This window comes from Callorhinus ursinus, unplaced genomic scaffold (assembly GCF_003265705.2).
Source record: "Callorhinus ursinus isolate GAN/ISIS: 27379988/994484 unplaced genomic scaffold, GSC_fseal_2.0 scaffold38, whole genome shotgun sequence".
Taxonomy (NCBI): domain Eukaryota; kingdom Metazoa; phylum Chordata; class Mammalia; order Carnivora; family Otariidae; genus Callorhinus; species Callorhinus ursinus.
In genome coordinates this window covers 6,431,436-6,453,356 of record NW_027397100.1, presented here as the reverse complement: position 1 = coordinate 6,453,356, position 21,921 = coordinate 6,431,436, and the positions used below count along the sequence as shown (strand labels likewise).

The 21,921-nt window shown below is 46.6% G+C and overlaps 1 long non-coding RNA gene across 1 annotated transcript in view; it reads right to left on the bottom strand.

Annotated features, from left to right (window-relative positions):
* Positions 1-3,551: 3,551 nt before the first annotated feature.
* LOC112827130 (uncharacterized) overlaps positions 3,552-21,921 on the bottom strand; it is a 38,824-nt gene continuing 20,454 nt past the window's right edge. The window contains exons 3-4 of the long non-coding RNA XR_003209155.1: positions 4,113-4,207; positions 3,552-3,647 (exon numbers count right to left, since the gene is read on the bottom strand). This is a non-coding gene — a long non-coding RNA (uncharacterized lncRNA). The remainder of the gene's footprint in view (positions 3,648-4,112; positions 4,208-21,921) is intronic.

Below are 21,921 nucleotides of genomic sequence, written 5' to 3'. Positions count from 1 at the left end.
GTGCCACACCAGTGCAAGGTGTTTGTGAGAGGGGGAAACCCTGCATGGCAGGGGAGAGGGAGGGTTTGAGAACTCTCAGCTTTCTGCTCCATTTTTCTGTCAACCTAAAACTACCCTAAAAAACAAAGTTTATAAATTTAAAAAAAGAGAGAGAGAAGGCTATGTAGGTAAGAATGTGGGCTGAAACATTTAAACAGTCCCTTCCCATTCCCACAAAAACTTGGTGGTTTTCTAACCAGAGGAAAATCAGATATTAGGGTCCAGGAAACGCCCTTGAAGTGAAAAACTGAGAGTATCCGAAACTCAGCTTCATTGTAATCTGATTTCATGAAACTCCAGAAGAGAGTTAAAATCGTCTTACCCAGCAGAGAAAAAGAGGGGAACTTCACAGAGTATATTCCTGAAATCTCTTGGGTGAAGGGCTGGTTTCATGTGGTTGTTTTTTTTTTTTTTATACCAATCCATTACTATCCAATATTTTAGTAAAATAAAAAAAATTAGTTACTAGAGGAGATGGAGAATACACTTGGATATCAAATTCTTACTAAGGTTTATGAATACTTAGTCTCTGTACTTGCCTCACAAAGGGCTGGTAATGAAAGTCTATGCACAAGCCTCCATCACAAATAAGTTACACATTAAAATGCACTGTATCAGAGGAGAATAAATATACCCAGGGCCCAGGCACCCCACAAACCCAAGCCATTGGCAAACAGAAAGAAACCCAGCCAGGAAACATGGTTAGTATTTATCAGCAAGTTCTCTTGAAAGCCGAGGGCACCATCTCTTGTCTGGACCATCATGTCATCCTCTAGCCATGTTCTCTTCCAATTCCATCTCTCACTGCCATAAAATAAATCATTCCAAAATGCAAACGTGATGTGGACTTTCTTACCTGACATCAGGTTAGTGTTTCTGATTTCCCAGGATGCCCTGGGCACTCATTAGCACCTCATTCATAGCAAACTGGCTCCTACTTGCCTCAGTACTGCATGCCCCAATGAAGGGCCCAACTGAGCTGCTCATAGTGAGCAGAAGACCTGACTCTGACTCAAGGAGTCACACCCAAAAGTCAGCTCCCCAGTCCACTACTATATATGACCAGATGTGTGTAGGTAAGTCTGATTTAAAAGCATAGAGTCACGGACAGTTTCTTAAGGGGGTGGGAGGAGGGCAGTAGGGGTAGTAAGAAGAATCGGGGATTGTTCACCAAAGGAATTTCCTTTGAGATAAATGAAGGCATTCCAGGTAGAGGGACCAACAAAGGCGGAGAGCCTTTGGGATATTCAGGAAATCTCAAGAAACTCTATATATTTCACATCAGGGAAGAGCCCCAAATCTTCTTTCAGGAAAGGGAATGGCAATAATTACTGTAGAAAGCCTCAATGTTTACTTTCTCTAAGCATCTGGAATGAAGATAAGCTCTTTGGCCTCAGATTGGAACAGTCAGAAGATATTGAATTCTAAGAACTTGCCAGAGACTAGGGGAAATCAACCAAGAAAAGAGAAGCCAAATATTGTGAGCTCCCTGGGCAAGGAAATTTAATCTTCACATCGATCCAGTGCTGTGGGCTTTCTCCTCCCTTTACAGATGAGCAGACTGAGGCTCAGAAAGGACAAGTCATCTCAGCCAGTCACATACCATACAAATGGTATGCAACATCACTGAGCTTCCAACCAAGGTCTACCTGCCACTAGATACTCTGCACTTTGCACAAGGTCAGCCTTGTTTATGCTCCTGAGTGTGTGGAGCAGGTGGTTATGAAGAGGAAAGCAAAAGGGAGAAGGCAAAGAAGCGGAACATTTTAATCCAACATTTGCAAATATATATTAAAATGGAGCTACTTCATAAGAATTGGCTTCACCAAGTGTTTGGCATATCAGACACTGTCAGGTGATTTGGATGTATCATATGCTTAATTCCTACAATAATTCTGCCAGGTGGCTGTGGCAGATTGCACTCGTTCTCAACTATACACTCTCCCACTGTCATGTAACTCATGGTGCTTCTTTGTAGACAGAATATACTTTCCTGTCCCAATAAGAAGGTGGTCCACATGACTTGCTTGGGTCAATGAGAACAGGTCTCCAGTTTAGTAAGTCTATGAAGCTCTAAGAGACTTGCAGATTTCTGCCTTCTCTCTTGCTTCTGTCCCAAGAACAGCTGCTATGCTCACAGCCTGTGTCCTGGGATCATGGAGCAGAACCATAGCAGTCTACCTACAGTGGAGGGGCAAATAAAAGTTTGTGGTAAGTCAGTGAGATCTTGGAGATGTTTGTTACTGCATCCCAGCTGACTGATACAGTGGTGTTTTACAAATGAGGAACTGAAGCTGGGAGACACATCTCTCCCCAGCTCATACAACTCCTAATGGTGAGTCTTAGATTTAGACCCATTTCTATTGGATTTAAAAGTCTGTTCCCCCTTGCAAAGCTCAAAGAGTTTAATATAGCTCATATGGGGCTACCACCCATACAGGAACAGAGCACAGTCTCTAGAGTCCCGATTCTTTCCATGGTTCCCATGGTTTCCCAATCCTTCAAAGCCCTGCCAGGGGGTCTACACTCTTGGTGAAGTTCATCTGGGCTTCTACCAGATCAGTGTCCCTTCCCTCTTCTCACCTCCTTAGTGCTTATATTTCGTGGCCTTCATTTCCAAGCCTGATAACTAATGCCTGTGTTTAGAAAACAGACCCAAACCAATGTGGTATTATATACAAGAGAACCACCCAATAAACGAACAATGAATTGAGCAGGAGAGAAATGAGTCTTTGAACTTAGGAACAGATTTCAGCTTGCAACATCGACTTTGTTACTTTCCTACTCTATTGAGTGTGAACACACTCTCTGAGCCTACCACCTCTTCTAAGCCACCATTATCTCTTCCCTAGCATTCTAGAACAACTTAATGGATGGTCTACCTGCTCCTGCTGTTCCCCCACAGACCCTTCCTTCTCCACCCTGCACTTAAGGAGGGCTTCTAAAAATGATCATCACATTCCCTGGTGGAAAACCTTCTGGCAGCTGCTCACAGCTCTCAGAATCAAATCCTAAATGACCTGTCGTAATTCATCTCATGGAGCTCTCCTCCTTGCTTGTTAGGTGCCAGACATAATGGCATCCTTTTCGTCAACAAATAGGCCAAACAGCTTTCCCCAGCTTACAGCCTTTCCATGTGGGTTTCTTTCTATCTTGAAAGTTCTTCCATTTCATATTTATCTTCTCAGTTCAAATGTCAAAAGTGATGCTATGAATTACGTTTACAAAATCCTTTCTCCTAGGCCTCTTCTGGATCATCCAGAGAATGGCTTTCCAGGCTGTTTGTCATTATGTGTCCTTACATGTCATTACGTGGCCATGTGACTAGCACTGGGCCAATGAAATGGAAAATGGAAGTGTTGTGTATTAAGCAATCTGGGCTGTACCACCTCTAGCCTTCTGCAGATCCTGACCACACCATCTATTTACATCTCTACCATGGAACTGTCTCTGCATCATTTGTAACATTTGTACCATCTGAAATTATCTTCAAAATTTATGGTTACCAGCTCATTTCCTATCTTCCATGCAAGACTTCAAGATCTAAGAGGGCAGGACCCTTGTGCATTTTGTCCATAGTTGTACCCAGGACTCAGTGTAGTGTCAACCTATAAGAGATGCTCAATTAGTATTTCTGAAACATATACACATACGAGCAAATAAATGGACAGAGCTCTTATATAAATAAAATGAGCTAATTGATGAAGGCAGTTAGCACAGTGCTTGATAGAGTATAAGCACTCAACAAATATACCTAATTAGAGCATAAAAATTTGAGTCCAAGGGCCTTTTGTTTTGTTTTGTTTTGTTTTGTTTTTACTGTGGAGACGAAAGGAATAGAGAGGAGGTTAGGGTTTGAGACCAATGGTCCATAAAAGGCAGTCTCAGCCTTGAACATCAAAATCCCCCAGGCAGGCAGAATAGAAATTTGGAGAGCAGTCACAGGGGAGAGGTGGCCTGAGGGGGAGAATGGGCTCCACTCCACGAGTCCAAACTTTTCTTCCTAATAACAGCATGACCCTAGAATTGTTAGTAAGATCTGATGTGCCTGGGCCAGGACATTGCCCACCCACCTGCATTAGCACCACAAAGCCCTTCGAAGGAAGTACACCATACATCCCGAATGCCCTTCTTGGGCTTAGAATCTGTGCCAGATTTTGGCTGGGTCCTGCAATTAAGAAATAAATAAATCACCATCCTTGCTTTCAAGGATCCAGAGGGAGAGACAGACATGCATTCAAATAATTTAAAATAAAATATAATCAGTAGAATGAGAGAAGCATGGACAAGAGGAGGCTGGTGTAGAGAACACAAAAGGAGCACTTGCATCTAAGCACTCATGAAGGCTGAGGAGACAACCTCTCCACTGGACCTAAAAAATGTCCAAGGTTCCCAGGAAGACATAGTCAGAAGGGCATTCTAGTCAGAGGGAACAGCATATGCAAGGCATGAAATCAAGAAAAGCCTTCAATGATCTTGGGAAGAGCAAGAAGCCCTGGTGACTGAGGTATAAGGTGAGTACATCTTGTATGTATTAGAATGTCTTGCCTTTTGCATTTAAATGACATGTGGGAAAGAGACACAATAAAAAAAAATTGTAGACACAGAAAAAAATTAATCTGCTGGAAAAAAAAGACTTACTAATTGTTTTTGGACAATTTGTTTTGTTTGTTCAAGCTGAAAATAGAGCTAATTTCTGAACTCCCATCTTCTTCTGGGTTCTTTTTAAAATGTATTGCTCAAGCAATGTAATGCCAGCAAAACAGAAAACTCAAAATTAGAAAAGAATGGCCCAGAATACCACTTCCCTAATAACCACGTGTTCATACTCCCATGTTCCTTCAAAGCTTTCCTTTGACTGGCCCATCCCCCTCTCAGGGGACAGAACAAATGGAAACAGGATCGGACTGCATTCTAGTCATGGCAGATCACCCCAGCGCCCCCTGAAGGAGATGCATGGAATTCCTATCCCTGGAGACCTTAGACCAGAGATTGATTATATATAAGCCTGCCTGAAAGAGGGCTGGCCATTGTCCACTCTTCAAGACATAGATTTCCAGAATACGGAGAGTCAGTGTAAGTCTCTAATTCATAGATTTTCAGATCTTGGATCCCCCAAGACATATGATGCTCCCAGTCCATTGCAGTTGGGAGCAGGGGTCCCTTGAGGGTCTTCAGGAATCCAGGAGTCAACTGAAATTGTACACCAAAATTTTTGTAAGTACATAGGTGCATTTTCCAGGCAGAAGATACCCTGCTTCTCGGAGAGTTGGTGTGTGATTTAAGTCTGACTTTTTGCGTGGTTGGTTTTTGTTTATTCCCCACACCACAGTGGATCAACACATTTCTAACTTACTGTTCTGGGATCTGAATAAAGTTGGCTCCTGGTTCTTGGCACAGGATTGAGCTCTTTTCTACACAGTCCTTCAGAAAATCCAGGTGTCTCCACCTCCAAAACACACCTCAAACTTGACATGTGTCTCCATCCCCATCACCTAACTCTGGCCAGGCCACCATCACTGTCTCCCACCAGAACAAAGGTGACAGACATTAAGCAGGTTTCTTTGGCTGCCACCTAATTTCCATAAAGTCTCTCTCGAGTGCCTTTTTTTTTTAAGAATAAAATTACCATACTGAAAATTCTCCAATGGTTTCTTATTGCCTTCAGTATAATCCAAGTTCCTCAGCATGGCTCATAAAAAGCCCTACATGAACCATCCCCTTTCCACTTCTACAACCCCATACGATACCACCTTCCCCCTCTCTCACTAGGACCTAACTGAGAAAAATTAAATTCTGATCCTGAACTTACCCAACTATTTCTCACTTCAGGGCCCACACCCACGTTGTTCGATTTTCTGGAATGCTCTTTTCCTCTCTTCACATGGTTAGCTCCTTGCCATCACACAGGCAGGCCTCAGCTTAAAAATATCTCCTCAGCTAGATCTTTACTGACCATCCTTTCTTGGTGGATTACTATCTTCATCACATTAATTTTTCTATTATCAAATTTTATTCAATTGTCGTTAATAGTTACTTTTATTTTATTAAATTTTTTTATGTTATGTTTATCACCATACATGACATCATTAGTTTTTGATGTAGTGTTCCACGATTCATTGTTTGCGTATAACACCCAGTGCTCCATTCAATATGTGTCCTCTTTAATACCTATCACCAAGCTAACCCATCCCTCCACCCCCCTCCCCTCTAGAACCTTCAGTTTGTTTCTCAGAGTCCATCGTCTCTCATGGTTCATCTCCCCCCCGACTCCCCCTCCCTTAGTAGTTATTTTTAATTTAAATTTTTTTCTTGTTTTTTTTTTTTTTTTTTTTGTCTGCTTTCCCAACTAGACTCTAAGCTTCATGGGGGCACAGGCATTGACTTTCTTCTTCACAGACACATGCCCGGTCCCTGACACATATCCCCCAAATGGTAGGACTAAATGGTTGAATGGATAGAGCACTAGATGAATGAATGAATGAATGAATGAATGAATGAATGATTGCCTTCTAAGCATCTTCATGCTCCATCCTTATGCGTCAACTAGTCAACGCCTTAGTACACTATGTCCTCAGCTATGCAGGGATGGCCACGGCAGCCTCTAGGGATGTGAGGCAGTGCTCACAGAGCCAAGGAGGAGTGCTGAGAACAGTTAGAGGCTATCCATTAGAGGTTGTGCCTACAGTCCCAACCACCTGATCCTCAGGAGCTTGCTGTGCCTGGGTTTAATTCAAAGTACCTTCTATAGCTCAGGGGACTCAGGGAAGGGGGGCTGAAGCAGGAAGGAGAGCTTACAGACTGAGTGTAGCACACTAAAGTTTGAGAAGGGAAATTCGGAAGGTCTTCAGGGGACTTTCTTTGATAAGCCCCAGAGTAGTTTTAGAAGAGCAAGGAGGAGGAGTAAGGTGGGGTGGGCGTGGTGATGATCTGATACTCACCTAGGGCTCACCTCAAATGGCACAGGAATGAGTGGGTCACATTTTCCTTTTCTTCTCCCCAGCCTGACAAGCCCACAGGCCTCACAGTGGGACCCATGAGGCTCTCCCTCCCCCTCCTTTCTCCTTACTTCCTCCCTTCCCATTCCCATCAGTGTCAGCCTCAAATTTCCAACTCTGTCTGCCTCGCCCCTACGTTGTGAAAACTGAAAGGCATGTTTGTCTGAGGTCCTGGGCTCCCTTAGCCGCAACTTGACCCATGCTCCCATCTTTAGTTCTCCCTCAAGGTGGGAAGTTTCTGTACTCCAGACTCTGACACTTGGAGTCAAACCATCTTCATCCTGTGACCCAAAACCTAGTCAGTTCTGAGCAGTTCTGAAGGGAGGAATTGGGAGTCCTGTTCTTATTAATTTTTATAACTTTACACTTAGGGAGACAGTATAGCTCAGTGCTTAAAACCATGGGCTCTTGACCCATGGGTTATGCTCTTAACTCAAACCCCAGCAACTCCCCTGAAGTGCAACTTCAACCAAAGTGTCTTCTCTCCAAACCCCAGTCTCCTATCTATAAAGTGGGTATGAAGAGTCTCTTTCTCCTTGGGTTGCTATAAGGATTAAGTGTGGTGATGCCATTTGTGCTCCACCCAGCCCCTTGGAGCTTTCAAGAGCTCAAGTGGATTTCTAGCTCCCACAACCTGCATCTACACACCTGAGGGTCAGGTTGCTTGTTTTTAAAATTTGGCCAAAACAGCAGAAAGTTTCAGTGTGTGTGTGTGTGTGTGCGCGCGCGCACATACAGGCACACAGAAGCCTGGAAATGCTACGGAATTGCACCTCCAGGAGCAGGCTTCAGCCAGCGACCTTGGCACCCGGTGTGTAAATACCCCAGCTCCTTGACTCCTCAGGGGGGATGATTGTGGAGAACGTGTTCCCAGAGCATCGCCGTGGGAGGAAACTCCAGCCACCCACTCCGACAGCTGACACCATCCCATACTTATTGTTGCCTTGTTTTCATACATCATTCCCCCATCTCCTTGTCTGTGTTCAACTTCCCAAATAACCTCCCTGTACTGAAATCTTGGTCTTGGGGCCTGCTTCTGGGAGAACCCATGCCGAGACCAAATTCTCAGCACAGGGCCAGGCTCTTGGTAAACCTTCAGTATTAAATGGCTCAGTCATTCTTGCTACAGAACTTTCACCTCCCCTCAGTGGGAGAGACCTCACTCCATGCCACCCAAACACCCACCAAGGGGCCATGCCGCTCATCAGAGTGAATAATCAGCCAGGGCCTGCCAGCACATCACTCCTGTCTGCATGGATCACTGGCCAGGCTACCTCCTCATGCTGTGAGCTCAGCGCCTGCTCAGGGAGACCACCAAGGTGCTCCTCCCTGGCGCAACACTCCGGCCTCCAGGGAAGCTGACTGCAGGCCTGTGAATAAACCTGTCTCTTCAGGTGAGGCAAGAAGCTTCCCTGCCCCACCCTGGCTGGCCAGAACAGGTCTGGCCAGGTGCCGCTCCTTTGGTCCAGAAGCCAATGAAAGGCAATGCCAGGGCACTTTGTCCACCACTTGTATTAAGAGCCTCAGCTGGGCACAAACGACTCCTGTGAATGTGTCTGTACATCTCTCTTTGCCTCTTGTCCATTTTGTATCCTCAGAAGTCACTCCCTATAACCCTGTTGCCCATAAAGAGAATTGTAGGAGGGATCACCACCAAAGACCCTGTAATTTCGCAGACAGGTTGCAAACTCTGCTAACTCTGAGCCCAGCCCAGCCATCCTGGATGCACACTCTTTATTCCTCTGACAAGCCCTAAGGCTGGTTCTGGGCTGAGAACAAGCATACAGAGGCTCTGCAGAAACCCATAGGTTCTTGGCAAACTCCAGCCTCAGGTCTTATGTACTCTCCCAGTGATCGCGAGACAGCCACAAACCCTTTGGGCCGACTGGCTGGTTCCCGGCCACCATGAGTACTTTCAACTCTAAGGGCAAGGACTTTTCCATAGATTCATGCAAAGTTTAGGTCAAGAGAAACTTCAGTTCATCTATGGTCTGCAGGCGTCTCAGCTTTCATCTGAATGTGAAAACATTCCCGACGGCACATGCTCCCCCTTCCCAGCCTGACTCCAGATTCTTCCCAGGCTTTTCATCCATCCTGGAGAATGCTTCTTGTCCATTTTTCTGCCTGCCCTCCAAACTGATAACATGAATTAAACTGGATCATAGCTTATTTGCATAAATGTAGCATCTAGTGCATGTCTAGCAATGCTTGAAGCGTCATAGGGTCACTAAGAGAGAAGCCTCTGCAGTCAGATTACCTGGCTTCAAATACCTGTGCTACTTCTTCTTCACTCTGAAATCCTGGCCAGGTTAGTGAACCTCTCTGATGAAGTTTTTGAAACATGGTGCCCAGTTCTATAACCCTTCTCCCCGCTGAGAGTTGGAGACTTTGTCTCCTTCCCTCAAATCTGGGTGGACTTAAAAGTCATACCATCTCCGCCTGCTTCTCTAGGGACACTCACTCGTGGTGTCCTGGGCTGCCAGGTACAAAGGCTGACTATCCTGAGATCACCATGTGGAGTGACCATGGTAGATACTCTCATCTACACTTGCAGCTGAGTCCCGTCTCTGGCTCACCCAGCCCAAGCAGCAGGCATGGGAGTGAAGGAGACATCCTAGAAGTGGGTCCTCCACTCCACTGTTCCAAACCCCAGCTATTCAGGTTACCCCAGCCCCCACACCCCCCACCCCATGAAACCCCAGCCCAAGCCCCAGACATCAGAGAACAAGGGAAAACTGCCTTGCCGGGCCCTTTTCAAATTCCTGATCCACAACATCTGTGAGCTTCCTAAAATGGATGTTGTGTTACGCTGTTAAGTTGTGTGATAGTTTGCTGTGTAGCAACAGCGAATCAGAGCATTCCCTAAACCTCACTTTCCGCATCTGTAAAATGGTGCCATGAATCGTGGCTACCTTGTCGAGTTTAATGAGAAGTGAATGGTTGCCACAACCTGGCACCTTGTGAATGCTCAAACACTGTGATGATGATGATGGTGGTCATTGTCACCTACACTGCTCCCCTTAATTGAAGCACATATCGGTTACATATGAAGATCCCCCAATTATTTTTTGTACAAACTGTCTCTTCTAACTAGAGGAATGCAAGAGATTCATAGAAAAGATGAGCCCAACTTTCAGCTAAAAATAATTTGCAAGGTTGCGGAATGTTATTCGTCCCTTCCAAGGTGCTAATACGGATTTGGTAAACGTATCTGTGGTGTGGAGGGGGCGGTTAGTATCTGTGTGAATCTGGGACTTCACATTTGTTCCACATTCTCCTCAGGCAGAAGCTTACAACCTGGTGGGCACAGAGCTAAACAGAGGCAGAGAGGTCGTAAGGACTGACGCACGCGCACGCACAAGAGCTGCGGGCAGTGGGTGAATGCCCAAAGCGGTAACTGACACCCATTAGTGGACTTCGGGTTCCCTTCCAAGCCTAAAAGCTTCTATTTTCTTGCGCACAGATCAATACGGCTGGTAGGGAAGTGTCTGTCTGCAGCATCAGAACAGTGAGACCCTCACAGGTCAGGGGGCCTCAGCCCCTCCTGGGGTCCCCGGGGCCCGGGCCTGCTTGAGCCGGTGTCTGAGACGCGGGCCAGACCCCACTTGAGCATCCAGCCGTCAGCGCACAAAATCAGATCTGATCGAGCCCGCGGAAGATAAATGAGCTGGAGTCCCCCAGCCCCAGATTTGGTCATCTCTTTATGAGCTCTGAAGGGCCTATTAGCAGCTCTGATGAGTTCTGGGGGAGATGAAGTGGGCCTCGAACAACGTTAGCTGGCAGAATCAAATCACTCCCGATGCCCCTAGGGAGAAGGACCAGCTGCCTTGCAGACACCGCGGCCTCCCATCTTGAGCGCCCAGAAGGTTTATATGAACACTCAGTGGGGAAAAAAAAAAATGGTAAGCACTTTTTTTTTCCCCAACAGAATCGCCTAAGAATTTGCTCGTATATATAATAGCTTCTCCTCGGGCAATTTGATGTCCCTGCTTAGACAGGTGTGCTCGCATTTCCCCCTCTTGGACTCCCTTGCTTGGGAGGGGCTGTCCCCATCCTGAGCGGACAGCGGACGCCAGTCCCCTGGGCACCCCGTCTGAGCCCTTGTCCCACCTCAGTCGGCCTTCTGGGTGCCAACGCCTGCAGGTGTGGGGGCCCAGGACAGTTCTTCGTGCTGGACACCACGGGCCATCAACCCTCTCTGGCCTCAGTTAACTCCCCTGTGAAACAGGATAGGCCATGCCACCCCAATGTGGCTGTCATGAGGATGAAAGTGGATCACATGTGTACAGGCTGAGGAGACGCTCAGGGGAGGAGCCTCCCTGTCCTCTGCTCTCATCCAGCCTGCAGGCTGCACCTGAGAAAGGGGCTTCTGGAGGAGGCATCCGCCACCTCGAGGGTTCCGCAGCTAATCAAAGAGATGAAGAAGTGGTTCCACCTAGATCCCTGTGGGGAGAAGGAAACACCTCCCTGAAAAAAAGAAAACTGCAGGTGGATTAATACCTACTTTGCTGCTACTCCACATCTGCGGCGGGTCACGTGACAGAAACCAAGGAAGACGGACTTACCAGCTGTGGGACCATGGCCTGGTCACTCCCCCTCTCTGATCCTCAGTGTCTATCTCTGTTGTAATTAATAGTAATATCCGTGTTGAAAGGCTGTTGTGCAGAAAGTCTGTAACATACCTGATGGGTAGCTGGCACCTAGTGCGTGTTCCATCAATGTCAGTCACTTTCTCCCTTCTTCCCCTACTTCTGTCCGTGCAGTGCGGAAATGTTTGCCACCTGCCTTGCTCCGTGCTCTTGCTTCTCACTGTGTGTCTGTCCCTTTGAAACTTGTTTGATTTTTCACCCATTCTGGGGCCACCCTGAATCTGGCAGCAGCCTTCTTGCTCAGTAATCCCACCAGTCCCCCATTATTCAGACACACATCTGTCACGTCTGATGTTGTGCTTGTGTGTCAGTCTGTCCCCTACTCGACTATGAGCTCCTTGAGGTCAGAAGCTCTTACTGATTAAATAACGATATATTGAGAGGTCCTAAATGTTTGCCTTTAAAATCGAGAGACAGCTATGTACCAAGCAGCATGGCAAGGAATGGAGAGAGCAAAGGATGAGACAGACAGGGGACCTGGACTCTTAGGGCGTAAATTCAACGCAGGGAGGGAAACAGAAACCAAAACAAAATACAAAATAAACAGTAAGATAATGAATATCTGTAATATGTCCTTCCAAGGATGGAAACCAAAAGATTGAGGCAAAAGAAACTGAAAGTAGATGTATCGGGTGGGAAAAACTCTCAAAAGAGGCTCCATTCAATAAGGATGGCATCTGAAGTGCTCCATTCAATAAGGATGGCATCTGAAGTGCTCCATTCAATAAGGATGGCATCTGAAGTGCTCTCATATGACCTTAAATAATGAAGAACCGTCTCTGTCAAATGGCAGGAGAAGAGAATTTCTTCATGCAGGGGCAATGGGATACGCAAAGATCCTGAGGCAGGAAAAAGCTTGGTGGTTCTTGGAATAAAGGGAAGTTATTGTACTGGAATGGAATGAATGGTAGGGAGAGCCATGTCTGGGAAACACAATGAAGGAGGCAGGAAACGGGTCACAAGGGCTCGGTAGGATAAAGTAAGGTATTTTGATTCGAGGTCAGCAAACTGTGGCCCATGTGCCAAGACTGGCCTGCTATCTGTTTTTATAAATAAAGTTTTATTAGTACATACATAACATACATTAGAATACATGTATTGTCTATGGCTGCTTCAAGCTACAACATCAGAGTTGAGCAGCTGGGACAGACCCCTCATAGCCCACAAAGCAGAAAATATACACTGTCTGGCCCTTTATAGAGAAAGCTGGAAGGCCCCTAGTTTGGATTATACAAAAAGATGCCAGTTTGAGGGGTTTTTAACTGAGGGGGGATGTGGTCTGATCAGACGCTCAGAAGAGTGCCTCATGCAGACTAGATTCTCAAATGTGCTTGTTGAATGAATGAGTGGATACTTAGATAAATAATGTTTCATTATCCACAACCATATAGTATTATCCCCTCTGCTAGCACAAATAATCGGGGGTTTACGGGACTGAGCAGGAGCCCCCCATCCATCTGGGCAGACTACGTTTTTCACGGTGCTAACAGCTGACGGATACTTAGAAAATTGAATGTTTTATGCAGCTTCAGATTGAAAATAGCAGTGTGGTTTTCACCACAGGGAACCCTCTTAATGTAAATCCAACCCAATTACACACACGCAGGCAGGCGCCGGAATTTGCAGCAAGACTGAGTTTTGCCCAGCAGCAAATGAGGCAGAGCTCGGGAGAGGGAAGGAAAGCCTGATGGGGAGGGCGCACCTCCACCCTGGGGGCCGCTGTGTGTGACTCATGTGTGGGGGTGCCTGGTGGCTTGCAGAGCCCAAAAGGAAAAGAATAAAGTGGCTTATGCAAATGCGCAGCAGACTGCACTCTACAATTGCAAAATCGTGAATAGGGGAAATTGCTCGAAAACCATAGCTAACTTCTGGCTCCTGAAGGCCATTCCTCTGGCCAGTTACAGATGACCAAAGCCTTGGAGGAAGTTAGAGACTGGGACTTTTTTTCCCCTCAATCATTGGCAACAAGCTTTGTGAGGTTCATGCAAGATCAGACATGTAGAGTGCCGGGTGTTCTCATGCCGAGGTAGACTGCACACAGGGATTGGGCACATTAGACATCTGTGCTGTGGCTGGGGTCCTTAGAAAGGTAGTGCCTCTCCAAGCACTGGAGGGCCCGCCACTCAACATCCCCTCCTGAAATAGAGACATGGGACCCTTGCTTCTATCTGCTAAGTATGTAGGGGGTCCCCTTGTGTTTTTAGGAGGTAGTATTCGTTTGTTAAGTCTGCCATAACAAATCGCCATAAACTAGATGGCTTAAAACAGTAGAAGTTCATTTTCTCCCAATTCTGGAAATGAAGTCTAACATCACAGTGTAGGCAGGGCCATGATTTTTGTCAAGACTCTAAGGGAGGATTGTCCTTATCTCTTCCCAGCTTCTGGTGGTGGCTGGCTTGATAGTCCTTGGCTTATAGCTGCATCCAATCTCTGTTTCCTTTGTTAGCTGGCACTCTCATGTGGGTCTCTGTGCCTCTTTGTTCAAGGGTACCAGTGATTGGATCAGGATCCACCCTAATCCAATAGGATCCCCAAATGAACTTGATTATATCTGCAAAGACCCTATTTCCTAATAAAGTCATGTTCACAGGTGCCAGTGACTAGGACTTGGACGTATCTTTTGGGGAGACACAATTCTACCCATAATAGATCTGTAAATTGAGATCCTATGGAAAGACCCTATGGTAGGAGTAACCCATGGCATGGGTTAGGAATTATCCCCACTGACTAGAGACAACACTGGGGAAGGAAGTCATGTTCCCACTTCTGTGAAGGCTCTGGGTGTGGGTCATCTCACGTGGGCACTCATAATAAAGACCAGAGCATAGAAGACTGGAACTCCAACCCAACATATGTGCTAGGCACCCAAATCCTCCTTTTCTCAGAGGCTTCTCTTTTTCTCAGCCCTTTCTCTCAAGAGCATCTCCCAAACAGACACCTCACTCTCTACCTCTTGCCAACTCTGGATCTCTGGCATTCAGACTCTGCCCTCTACTCTCCTGTCCTCCCCACCCTCTCCGCCTCTTACCCCCATCAAGGGTCAATTCTCTTCTTTTCCTTCTGTGGTCTTTGGTGGCCCATGGAAAAGCCAGATGATGCTCCAAACATGAGCCCAAACTGGTTTGCCTTCATCAAAAGTTAAGAAGGCCTCCAGCATTTTCTTAAGTCAGAGCAATAAAAATAGCCATAAACTCGGACTGATCCATCTTCCTGGAGTGAAGACCTTTTTTTTCCATCTTAGGGAAGGCATCTTTCTACCCAAGACATGTATGATCAACAATTTCTGAGGCAGCAAAGGAAAACAGACTGAGAATCACAGCAGTGAAGGTTGGAGGTTCCTTGCCCCTGTAAACCTTTGGCAAACAGTGTTCTAGGCACCTAACCTCAGAAATGTTACATAGGCAGGTAACTCCCTGAAAGGCCTGTAACCTAATTTTAAATGGAAACGTCCACTCAACGCTAAGGGATTGGAAAAAGAAAAAGCCGTCTGCATCAGCATGTCTCAGTCTGTAATGTGCATACAGATCACCTGGGGATCTTGTTAAAATGCAGATTCTGATTTAGTAGGTCTGGGCTGGGGCCCGAGAGTCTGAGTTCCTAACAAGATCCTGGATGAATATGAAATCGCTTCCTGACCACACCTTAGTGTTAAGGATCTATATAAGCCCCTGGGAAAGGGATGATCCTTTTTATAATTGCTCACCCTAAAGCATGCGTGTTCAAGTCAGGAGGAGTCCAATTGTCATGCTGATCCCCCTTAGTCAGTGCAGGAAATTATCCAAGAAAATGAAAATGCTCTCCCCAGCCCCCACGGCATTCTCTAAAACTACCTTCATCTTAAATATCAGGGAGGGTTGTTTGTCAATATGTTTATGTTCTCCTAAACCGGCAGCTATGCCAACCAAGTTTCTGCCACGATATCTATATATCTATCTATAGGTATCTTTATAAAATCCTGCCATTCTAGGAGAAATAAAGATTTTGTAATTGCACACTGAACCTGATTTTGGCAGGAAGTAGAAGAAAGTTTTCATATTGAGGTTTGTGGACATGCGTTTGCATTTATCCCTCACTAAAACCAGCCAGGAAAGGTGAAGAAACAGAGGCCCAGGGAAGCTAAATCCAAAATTGGCTCTAAATGCCAAAAATTATTTCACTGGAATGTGTTGGCCCTCACAGTCTCTGAGGATTGGTTCCTTGTTGGTTTCCCCTCACTGATGCTCAGGCCTGGTTTCTCCCTGTGTGGACCCAATGTAGAGTCAGACAGAACCAAGTTCGCCTCTCTGCTCTCCAAACCTCAGCTTGCTCACGTTAAAAAATGGGGATATCTGATTAACATAACAATAAAAAATTTTTTAAAAAATGGGGATATCTGGGGGCACCTGAGTGGCTCAGTCAGTTAAGCATCAAATTCTTGATTTCAGCTCAGGTCATGATCTCAGGGTCGTGAGACCAAGCCCCAAGTCAGGCCCCACACTCAGCTTGGAGTCTGCTTGGGATTCTTTCTCTCCCTCTTCCTCTGCCCCTCCCCCGGCTGGCGAGCACACCTGCTCTCTTTCTCTCTCTCTAAAATAAAAATCAACCAATCAATCAATCAACTGCCCTGCATGAACCCCGAACAGAGAGATGTTGAATGCCTATTCTCCTCCGCCCCCCCCCCCCCGCCACCATGGAGGCAGAAGGAAGAGAAGGGCAGGAGCTCACATCACTGTTCCTGGGGTCCCAGAAATCCACTGCGCAGTCATTTCCTGCATGTGCTAACTTCCTCTCCACAGTGCCCAGTTACAAGGCTCCTCGCCCATGACAACAGAACCCGGAGTGGCCAGGGCTGAAGCAAATCATGACTAACTTCTGAATAAACCATGAGGATGCCAGGATGAGGAGCTCCACCCCCATCCCATAATTCCCTGACCTTTCCCGAGTGGGGGTGGAGGGCAAACCACCCTGTGTGTAGGGTAACTGAACGTGCCTATCCCTTCTAAATTTGCACATGCTTTGTTTTACTGGTGAAGACCTCAGCTCTGCAGCCTGGCGGGGAATCCAGGCTCTAACTGTGCAGGTGCATGACTTGGGGCAAAGTAATCAGCTTTTCTCTGTTCCATTTTCTCTTCTGTAAACTTCATAAAGTTGTAGTAAAGGGCACATGAATTAACCCACGTACTGCACTTACTTAAATCCTGGCTCAGGTGAGCGCTCAGTAGTAACAACAACTGATCTCATTTTTGCTCCATTATTATCATTGGCAGCCCTCCATGCTGATATAGTCAGCAATCTTTCCCTGTAACTCCTGTCTTTTTCACAGTTTGGGTTTAGAAAAGCAAACTCTTCTTGAAACTATCATTTTCTTTTTCCCTTCTTTCCTCCAATAAATGCAGTCAGGGCCCAGAGTTTTCTTTTTTTCTTTCTTTTTTTATGTATTTTATATTTGTTTTAATTTAGCAGAAGACAAATACTATTTTCCCAGCTTTATTGAGACACAATTGACATATATTATCATGTAATTTAAGATATGAGACAATGATTTTGTATAGATATAGACAGACATAGACATAGATCTCCAGAGTTTTCAAATGGAACGGCCACTGGAAATAAATTCCTCTGAGTTCTGGAATAGGTTAATCTTGAACAAAATAACAAGCAAATCTGGGGTGCCTGGGTGGCTCAGTCGTTAAGCATCTGCCTTCGGCTGGGGTCATGATCCCAGGGTCCTGGCATCGAGCCCCACATCGGGCTCCCTGCTCCACGGGAAGCCTGCTTCTCCCTCTCCCACTCCCCCTACTTGTGTTCCCTCTCTCGCTGTGTCTCTCTCTCTGTCAAATAAATAAATAAAATCTAAAAAAAACCCAAACAAGCAAATCTGATCTTAAATGCTAAATCTTATAGGAAGGTGATATGTTCCAGAAACACGGTGTTGAGAAAGATTCTGGGGTTTTACTTGAGATGAATGGCAAAAAAAAAAAAGACAAAGAATTCCAAAATTGGAATCACTCAACGGCGGAATCCCATATGGCTACAGAAATGGGAAATTAGCAACAGAGCAAACGTGCTACTCATTTTGCTTTCCATGTGTTGCAGAAGACAGAGAACCAGACTTGGAGTCAAAATTATTGATTCAAATCCTGACTTTGTCCCTTCACAGATGGCGTGGCTTTGGACAACTTAGCTGACATTCCAGGGTTCGAATCTTAATTTTTATAAACAGGGGCTTCTCTGAATGTTCTATGATGATAATGCACATTATTTTGTTTTAGACACAGAATGACAGTGGTATCAAGTCTCTCCCTCTCCCCCTTCCCCTCCCTCCCCCCTTCTTTCTTTTTCTCTTTGTACTTTAACACTGACTAGTTCTCCCCATCCTTTCCCCACTGACCCATCTCCACACAATTTCCACTTGAGCAGGAATATTTCAGCCTTTCCCCCAGATCACGTGTTGACCAGCAGTTCTAAACCTACAAGATGGGGGGATCTTACCCCATTGCCGATAGCATGCCCTCAGCAGCCTTGCACCAAATGAGTAGTGCTGGTAAAGCTTAACCCCTCAATGTCCCTGCTAGTTGTTCTGAAAACAGACAAGCCATTCAATCATTGATTGATTAAGCCCCTACATGCCAGCCCTGCTTTGGTCATTGGGGATACAGAAATGAAAGAGATCATCTTGTGATAGACATGCCAAGTGACTAAATTATCTTAGGGGCTGAAGGCAGGATTCCTAGAGGAGGTCACTGCTGAACCAGATCTTAAATTTATTTTAGCAGAGCAGGGAGAGTACATCAAAGGTGTGAGGACTCCCAAGCAAAAAAGGATCGACTCGCCGGAAGTAGGTGCATTCCCCTTGGAGCGTCTTCTCCTCACTCCCAAGACCATCCTGCCCCCACCCCCACCCCATTTCCTGGAATTCCCTCTATGCCTCCATCCAGGCTCATACCTCTGGTCCCTGGTCACCTCTGCCAGCATGAGTTACTACACCTGTGTTCCAGGCTCTCTGGCCTAACTGCCAAAAGGGTGACCAAAGGGAACACCCACATCAAAATCTCCTCAAGAGCTTATGAAAAGTGCAGTGTCTGGGACTCCAGCCATGACTGACTGAATCAGAGGAGCAGGAAGGAGACCTGAATGACAGACAGAAGTCTGCATTTTCACAAGATCTCCCAATGACTCCACCACACATCCAAGATTAGGAACCACAGACTCCATCCTTGCTAAGGTGACACTAGTCTGTAACAGCTTATCTCTCCAAAAAGAATCTATTGAAGCACCTTCTATAAGCCAGGCCTTCCGTGGGGAGCATCCACTTACACCATCTCTTTAAAAGTGATCGTGCCATTAATTTGTGCCCTACTTTGAGCCAGGTTCAAACATCATTCGCATTTAATTTTCTCAACAACTTCCTTGACAACGGCATGGAATAAGAGTGAACTCTCTTAAGTCATCTCTTCCTCCTGGGAAGTTTGAAGCTGGAAAGCAACATGAATACTTCTGTGTCCCAGAGACTGACCATGTGAATCCACCCAGTCCGGGCAAAGAGCAGAGAAGAAGGGAAGGCACAGCGATGTGGGTTGGGCAGGCACAAAAGGACTCAGACATTGTCCCCTACATGTTCTTTTCAGCCTGTGCTCCTGCATCTTGGACAAATGAAATAGATAATGGCAGGGAATATTCTTGGGAACCATCTGTCCATGCATGTAGCGTGTGGAGTATCTGGTATAGGGTTCTTAGGAAAAGAGACTTGGATTTAAAAACAGGCTCTGTCACTGCCTGTGAGACCATGAGTGAGTCTGGTAAGATCTGTACGACATTGGATTTAATTTACCCCAAAGGGTTGGAGGAGGATTCAAGTTAATAATATTTGCAATGTATCCAGTGCACTCCAGGGTTTCAACACACGCCATCACGAGGATGATGGTGGGCCTCATGGCCCCTCACGCTAACATTCCCATCTGGCTACATTTCTGCCTGTGCTCAGAGAATCGCCACACTGAGACACCATTTGCCCATTTGCAGATCCCAGTGGTCTGCTTTCTCTTCTCGTTGTTTTCCCCGGAAGCTCAGACTTGCTGGGCAGGAAGGTGAACGGCCAGACAAGAGGCCCTCATTGCTTGGGGATCAGCATTAACTGAGAGAAATCCCAGAGGAGTACCGGCATGGCATTCAGTGGACCTCAAGAGCTGGAGACAGAATGAGGTATGATAGGAACCAGCTCTCACTACCTGGTTCCCTTCAGCCTGGCTTTATAGAAATTGCAGTGCTGAGCCTCACAGGTGTTGACAAAGAGTGCTGGTTACGAGTGCATGGGTTGGGGAGGGTTTCAGCTGCTTCCAAGGGGCATGGCCAGCCTGATGAGATGGAAGTAGAGCTGAGAGACATGCTAGGAAGGCAGAAAGAGCTCCTGTCATTTGCCAGGAAAGCACACCGCTCCACCCCCGAGCCTCCAGTGTACACATGCACCACTGTAGGTTATGAGGGTGGCTCTTCTCCACGATGGCAGGGACCCTGTCCACCTGGTTTACCATTCTAACCAGCTCAAAGAATGGTGAATGAATCCAAAGAACCAGAGGGATGCTCAGCCCTCATTTCCAAAAGATCCTCCCAGTTCTGAAATTTCCTTGTTGAAAGGAAGAGAAGAATGCTGATGCCTCTGAGTGCCAAGCACTCCACTGGGAGATTTCCATACATTCCCTCACTTAATCTCCTCCTAACAGCATTCCTAGGTGTACATCCCCACATTCATTGCACTCAGAGGAGGCTCACCTGCTGGTACTTTCCCCACCCACCACCTCAAGGCATTGGAGACCCCTATGAACAGGTCACCAGTCAGGGGGATTCATTTGCCCTTCTCATCTATTTATGCCCTAGAGAGAGCTCAAAGGATCTTTTTTTGTCTTTGTCTTATTGGACCATTTTCACCTAGTTAAACCCTAGATCAGTTCTATCCAACAGACATACAATGCCAGGAAGATAGGCTAGTTTAAAATTTTAGGGGCTCCGTTTAAAAAGACATCAAACAGCAAACAGGTAAAGTCCATTTTAATAATAGATTTTATTTAATATAACGTAGCCAAAGTATTATCAGCTCAACATGTAACCAATACGGGACATTATTAACATTACTTATTTTGTACTAAGTTTTTGAAATTCAGTGTGTAACTTTATATTCGTAGCACATCTCCAGTGGAATGAGCCACTTTCAAGTGCTCAGAAAGCCCATGTGCTTCATGGCTGCTGTGTGGAACAGAGAATTTGGAAGTAGGTTAGACAGAGGATCGGTCAGCGTTTAGGATCAAATGGAGAACAGCGAGGAGTCCGCAGCACTGTTGCTGGGAGTTCTGGTCTCAGGGAAGCTGCTACTGGTGGTCCTGGGCAAAGCCTGGTAGGTGTTGCAGGACGACCCATTTCCCCACTGGAGTTTCTAAATCAGCCCAAGAGGTCTGTAATCCCAGCTGAGCTCCCTCCCTGGAGGGCAGCGTTTGTCCCTGTGGGCCTTTCCTTCTTCCCATCTGGGAAGCCAGAGCCCCCTCTGCACCCCGCCCCCCAATACACACACAGTGAATCCAGCTGTATGGGCAGTCAAATGGCCGAGACCAGCAGGAGGGCTGTGAACTGGGCCCAAGCTAGCAAGGCAAGAATCCCTTCCTCCCCCGACTCCCCCCCCCCCCCCCCCCCCCCCCCAGCGCACGCTGTCACTGCCGGAGCTTCCTGGCAGTGTTCAGCCCCGCCCTCCACACTGGAAGCTTTTGCTCACTCCTATCTCAGGCCTGGCTGGGCCTCTTTCTTGACCCTCCATAGCTACAGATGGGAAGATGCCAGGCTAACCCAGCCTGGCCAAGGAGCCTGGAAGCAGCCTGTCCCTTTGTTGGAGAGAGGAAGCACTTCAGGCTCATTTGCTGAGCTGCCATCCACGTTCCTCCAGGCACCTGGCAGCTAAAAGATTAATAACAGCAACTGGATAATGTTTCCTGAGCACTTACTATAGTCTGACTCCGGAGCAAAGTCTGTGACATGAATTACCCCACTTTAATCCATTCCCTCCGTGGCAGCCTGAAGCTTTCTGAAACACAAAACTGATCATACAGCCCCTTAGCTGAAAGCACGTCAGTGAATTCCCAGTGTGCTTAGGATAAGGACCCAAACCCTTATCCCGGCCTGCACTCCTGCCCAGCCCACTCTCCTCTCCTCCCTGCACTCCACGGACCACCCTTGCGGCTGCCAGGGGCCTTGGCAGGGCTGGGGGTGGGGTT